Raw genomic sequence first — 6,000 nt, 5'->3', positions numbered from 1 at the left:
GATCATCTCATTAATTTGGTTTTATGAGAATGTATTGCTAATCTTAGTCATTTGGGGCGAAGACTCTCAGTTAAGGTAAATGTTTGAGAAGCTGCCCCTTTAATTCAGATCTGTATTTTTTATCTGTTTAGAGTTTCACAGGACAAATAATAGTACTTCTCTGCTTTGCTTCAGTAGTTTCTTTTTTTGAGACAAAGTCTCACTCTGCTGCCCAGGCTGGAGTGCATTGGCGTTATCCTGGCTCACTGCAACCTCCGCGTCCCAGGTTCCAGCAATTCTGCCTCAGCCTCCTGAGTAACTGGGATTGCAGTTGCTCACTACCATGACCAGCTAATTTTGTTGTTTTATTAGAGACAGGGTTTCACCATGTTGGTCAGGCTGCTCTCGAACTCCTGACCTCAAGTGATCCACCCGCCTCACCCTCCTAAAGTGCTGGGATTACAGGTGTGAGCCACCAAGACCAGCTGCTTTAGTACTTCCTCCCCACCCCACCCCAAGATGGAGTCTTGCTCTGTCATGCCGGCTGGAGTGCAGTGGCTCGGTCTTGACTCAGGGCATCCTCTGCCCCTGGGTTCAAGCGATTCTCCTGCCTCGGCCTCCCCAGTAGCTGGGATTATAGGTGCCAACCTCTATGCCCAGCTAATTTTTGTAATTTTAGTAGAGACAGGGTTTCACCAAGTTGGCCAGGCTGGTGTGAAACTCCTGACCTCAGGTGATCCACCCATCGCAGCCTCCCAAAGTGCTGGGGATTACAGGGGACAGCCACTGTGCCTGGCCTGTGCTTCAGTACTTTTGATGTGAGAGGTATTTATTGTTCCTGCCTGACCATAACACTTGTATATTATTAAATTCTCTCTCTCTCTCTCTCTCTCTCTCTCTATGATCCTTCTGGCTAAATCAGTTTTCCAGAGTGAATTCAAGAATCTTTTGACTTCTGTCCCGCATAGCAGCCCCATCTGATTCACAAGTGTCCAGCCTTTTTTTCTCATTCACACCCTGACACTCACGGTCACCTCACAGCCCTCAGACTACAGATGTTGTGGGGGTCAACTTCTCTTGGGTGCCTTTCCAGATACCCAAGCTGGATTCTTCTTACTACAATGGGATAAAGAGAAAATGAAGGGTGAAAAAGGAGCTTTCCTTGCTCTTTCTTCTGAAGGACTAGATTAGTGTGGGGAACAGGAGCACTTTCACAAGAAGTCATGGCCACCATAACAGAGAAATAAAAGCTCTTACTCAAGTAAAGAAAGATCCAAGCTTTGTTTTAACTCCAGAAAATGCCTGAGGCCAATTCACTTAACATTTATTTAAATTTTATAGCTCATTTTCACTACAGCATCCTGAGCCTCTTATTCTGCCCAATTTTGTCATATTTCAACAAAAGAAATGCGATTTTGCTGTTAAGCTGCCTGAAGAACAGAAACATTTGCTGAAGAGAAATACAAGAAGCCAGGGAATATAGACCTGGCTCTTATTTCTCATCGTTATCACCCAAGAACCTCTAGCCCGCCTTTTCTTCTTCCTTGTGAGGAAGCTTCAAGGCCCATGTCTGAGCCACACACTTTTCATTTCCTGCGTCCTCCCTGGGCCTCCACAGCACCTGCTACACACGCAACGGCTCCATCCTCTGCTTGCACATTTTTTAGAAGCAAATGAGGCATAAAAAGTCAAAACTTGTGGCCGGGCGCGGTGGCTCAAGCCTGTAATCCCAGCACTTTGGGAGTTCGAGGCGGGTGGATCACGAGGTCAAGAGAACGAGACCATCCTGGTCAACATGGTGAAACCCCGTCTCTACTAAAAATACAAAACATTAGCTGGGCATGGTGGTGCGTGCCTGTAATCTCAGCTACTCAGGAGGTTGAGGCAGGAGAATTGCCTGAACCCAGGAGGCGGAGGTTGCAGTGAGCTGAGATAGCGCCATTGCACTCCAGCCTGGGTAACAAGAGTGAAACTCTGTCTCAAGAAAAAAAAAGTCAAAACTCTGCATACATATCAGCCCCAAGTAATAAACGGCTGCCCACTGGCCCCATCTATTCCCTTGATTGAACTGACCCTTGCGTGGCTTCAGACCTTCTCAGCTTTAGGAAGCACTTTCACATTCATTAATCTCAAGAGTCCTCTCCCTAAACCTGGGTATCCTTTTCTTTGTGTTGCAGAGCAGAAAATGGCTGGGCAGAGGCTAGGTAGCTGGCCAAGGTCACGCAGGTCAGTGGCAGACCCAGAACTCTAACCCCTAGTCCAGAGTTTATTTTTTCTATAACCTCCCCCAACGTTCTCCCTTGTTAGACTACAGACATACATGAATCAGAGCCTTACTGCATGATGTTGGGTTCCAGAAAAAGTTGTCTCAGAAGCCACCATTACAGGTCATGGTGGCTCATGCCTGTAATCCCAGCACTTTGGCAGGCTGAAGTGGGCAGATAGCTTGAGTTCAGGAGTTCAAGACCTGCCTCGGCAATATGGTAAAATCCTGTCTCTACAAAAAAAAACACACAAAAAATGAGCTGGGCATGGTGGCAGACATCTGTAGTCCCCGCTACTCGGGAGGCTGCACTGAGAGGATCGCCTGAGCCCAGGCAGTTGAGGCTGCACTGAGCTGAGATTGTGCCACTGCATTACGGCCTGGATAACAGAGTGAGACCCTGTCTCAAGAAACAAATAAACAAAAAAGTCTCAGAAGATGCAGAATAAAGTAGTGCTAAGAACTCAGGCTGTGGAGCCAGAGAACCAGCGGGTGAATCTGGACTCTCCTTGCTAATAACTGTGTGATGCTGTGCAATTCCTGGAGGCTTCATTCACACAATGCTTTATGTGGGTTGCTCCCCCATGTGAATGGCACCTAAACTCTTCAGTGCAGGTGTCTTGGAAATTACATGGCCACCATGTGACTCAGTAGTTCCATCGGAAAAAGGGGCATAATGGTAACTATTTCCAAGGCTGTCATGGCAACTGAATAAAACAAAGCCTAGAAAGAGCAGACAAAGGCTTGCCCGATCTCAGATGCCCCAAACACCCTGTCTCCTTTGAGGACTAGTTCCCTCGTCCCCAACCCCCTGGGTATTATCCCTTGCTGTGAAAATGCTTGCCTCCAATGAAAGCCTTCCCCTCCATGCCCTCAGCTACTCCCACAGATGGGACATCCCATGGTCCATACTGTGTCAGGCATCGCTCTAAGCCCGAACATGCATGCTCTTCCTCCATCCCCATGTTTCAGGATCTCCCCCACCCTGTCACTAGTTCAGACCTTCAATGAGAGTGAAGACCCCAAGTTGCTCCAGGAACAGTTGCAGAAGAGGATTCTCTTCTCAGTACTGGCATTAACAATCTAGGTGACCCACAGGCCAGGGATGTCCCTGCTCTGAGTCTCAACCAATTCATCTTCCAGGAAAGCTGTCTTAATACCTGTCCTGTCCTTTAAGAGAATTGATGTCTCTATAAACAGGATGAATCATGCGAAGCCATAAATGAGGGAAGGGAGAAAGGTGAATTCAATGTAAGAAGCTCTGAGTTATTGTTAAAAGAAATGGCCAGGCTCTTACTAACTGCCAAGAACCCCATTTTAAAATCTACCTCCGTGTCAGGCATGGTGTTTCATGCCTATAATCCCAGTACTTTGGGAGACCAAGGAGGGAGGATCTCCTGAGCTCAGAAATTCAAGACCAGCCTGGACAACATAGTGAGACCTTGTTTCTACAAAAAAAATTTTTTTAATTAGCTGGATGTGGTGGTGTGCGCCTGTAGTCCCAGCTACTCAAGAGGCTGAGATGGAAGGATCACTTGAGCCCAAGAGGTCAAGTCTGTAGTGAGCCATGATCATGTTGAGCCAGTGCCCTCCAGCCTGGGTGACAGAGTGAGACAGTCTCAAAAAATAAAAATCTACCTCTGAGAAGTACAAATGGAACCTAATAGATAGTATTGGAGGCAGACGTCTAAATATCAACATACTAAGAAGATGGAAAGCTTCATGTAACGTACTATGCAACGCTGAAGAGGAGAACATGAGGGAATTCCCGCTGAACTACACTAGGACTCCTAGACTAAGGCAGGGAAAGGACATCAGAGAGTCTTAGGATACCCTGCAGACCTATTCTGTATTCCTGGTTTCATCTGACTGAGGGCCAAATGACTGCCAATCAGATCCAGCCCACCTGTATGTCTCTTACCTGTGCAAACCCATGGGCAACAATATGGACTCCTCCCTCTTTTCTTTCCCCTCCTCTCCTTTCCATAGCTTTAAAGAATGGAAAATTAGTAGAGTCCCTGAAGTTAGATGTGGGATAGTATGTGCCTAGGGTGATCCTGTTTCTGAATGCAAATTTCCCACGGAGTGTATTTATGGGACAATTTGGTGTTGTATATGACTTAGAAACTCCCCTAGAAAACTAAGATGTGAACAGGCCAGAGATGTTCCTTCAATTCCATATGCATGTGCCCAGCACCTGCTGCCATACTCCAGGCCTGCACTGGGCACTGGATAGAGAAAGGGGCAGAAAGCATGAGCCTGGGCCCACAAGGGCTCATGCCATGATGGGTGAGGCAGGGAGGATTTCAGTTCTGGCTATTTGCTTTCATTATTTTCTCAACCACTTTTGTTGGTTTTTGGGTTTTGGTTTTGGTTTTGTTTGAGATGGAGTCTCACTTGCAGCTCACTGCAACCTCAGCTTCCTGGGTCGATGTGCTTGTTGCATCTCAGCCTCCTGTAGCTGGGGTTACAGGCCTCTGCCGCCACACCCGGCTAATTTTTGTGTTTTTAGTAGAGACAGTTTCATCATGTCGGCCAGGCTGCTCTTGAACTCCTGACCTCGAATGATCCACCTGCCTCAGCCTTCCAAAAGGCTGGGATTACAGGAGTGAGCCACCATACCCAGCCTAGGTTTCTCAAAAATTATTATTATTTACTATGTCTTTTTTTTTCCAGGAGGATGGGGGTGAGGGGACAATAGCCCCAGCATGTGATCATAATTGTAAATCTTGACATTCTCCATAACACCAGCTGGAAATATTTCATGTTTTAGGATCATTTTACAAGTTTGCGGCAAAAAAAAAAAAAAAAAAAAAAAGCTTTCATGGAACTTTCTCTTTCTTTCTTTCTTTTTTTTTTTTTTTTTTTTTGAGTTGGAGTCTTGCACTGCTGACCGGGCTGGAGTGCAATGTGCAATTTTGGTTAACTGCAACCTCTGCCTTCCGGGTTCAAGCAATTCTTCTGCCTCAGCCTCCTAAGTAGCTGGGATTATAGGTGCCCCCAACCATGCCTGGCTACTTTTTTTTTTGTTGTTGTTGTATTTTTGGTAGAGATCAGGTTTCACAATGTTGGCCAGGCTGGTCTTGAACTCCTGACCTCGTGATCCACCCGCCTTCTCCTCCCAAAGTGCTGGGATTACAGCTGTGAGCCACTGCGCCCAGCTGCATCCACCTTAAGTCTACTTTAATAAAATGAGACAGTTATTTGCATTATTTTTCATCATTTTTTCCTTTTATAAAAACAGTAAGTTGTTTGCGGTGCCATCAAAGAATGTTAAATTAATAAAAGCCAGACTTTACCTTAAAGTCTTTATTCAACAGTGAGGTCAGACACCAAGGGCTGGTTTCTCCTGAACATCCTTAAAGGTCTGGCTCCCAGGCGTGCAAGCCACCCGTTACCCGGGACCAGCCTTTGTTTTCCTAGGCTCTGCTGCCCCCTGTCAGAAGCTAAGAATGTTACAGGAAATAGAATATTTGAACAAAGGTTTTCACAGAACAGCAGTTTTATGCTCTATCCAGTGATGAAATAGAAAGAATACTCTCACACCTTGTGAATGAAAGCCAAAGAATTATTTGCTTAAAAATATGCCTACTTGCTGGCTTCTTAGAAGTTCTTGCACAACTCCCAGCAGTAATAACCTGTCTGAAATAATTCAGGTGGCAGCTGTCATTCACTGAGTCCATCGCACGAGTACAGGGAGCGGCAGACGATGTGCTGGGGGCATGAGGGTAAGTTGTGTGTCCATTCCACGTCGTCAT

The sequence above is a fragment of the Sapajus apella genome, unplaced genomic scaffold (genome assembly GCF_009761245.1).
Source record: "Sapajus apella isolate SASKATOON/1434 unplaced genomic scaffold, GSC_monkey_1.0 scaffold10, whole genome shotgun sequence".
NCBI lineage: Eukaryota > Metazoa > Chordata > Mammalia > Primates > Cebidae > Sapajus > Sapajus apella.
Note: the sequence above shows the minus strand (reverse complement) of the source record.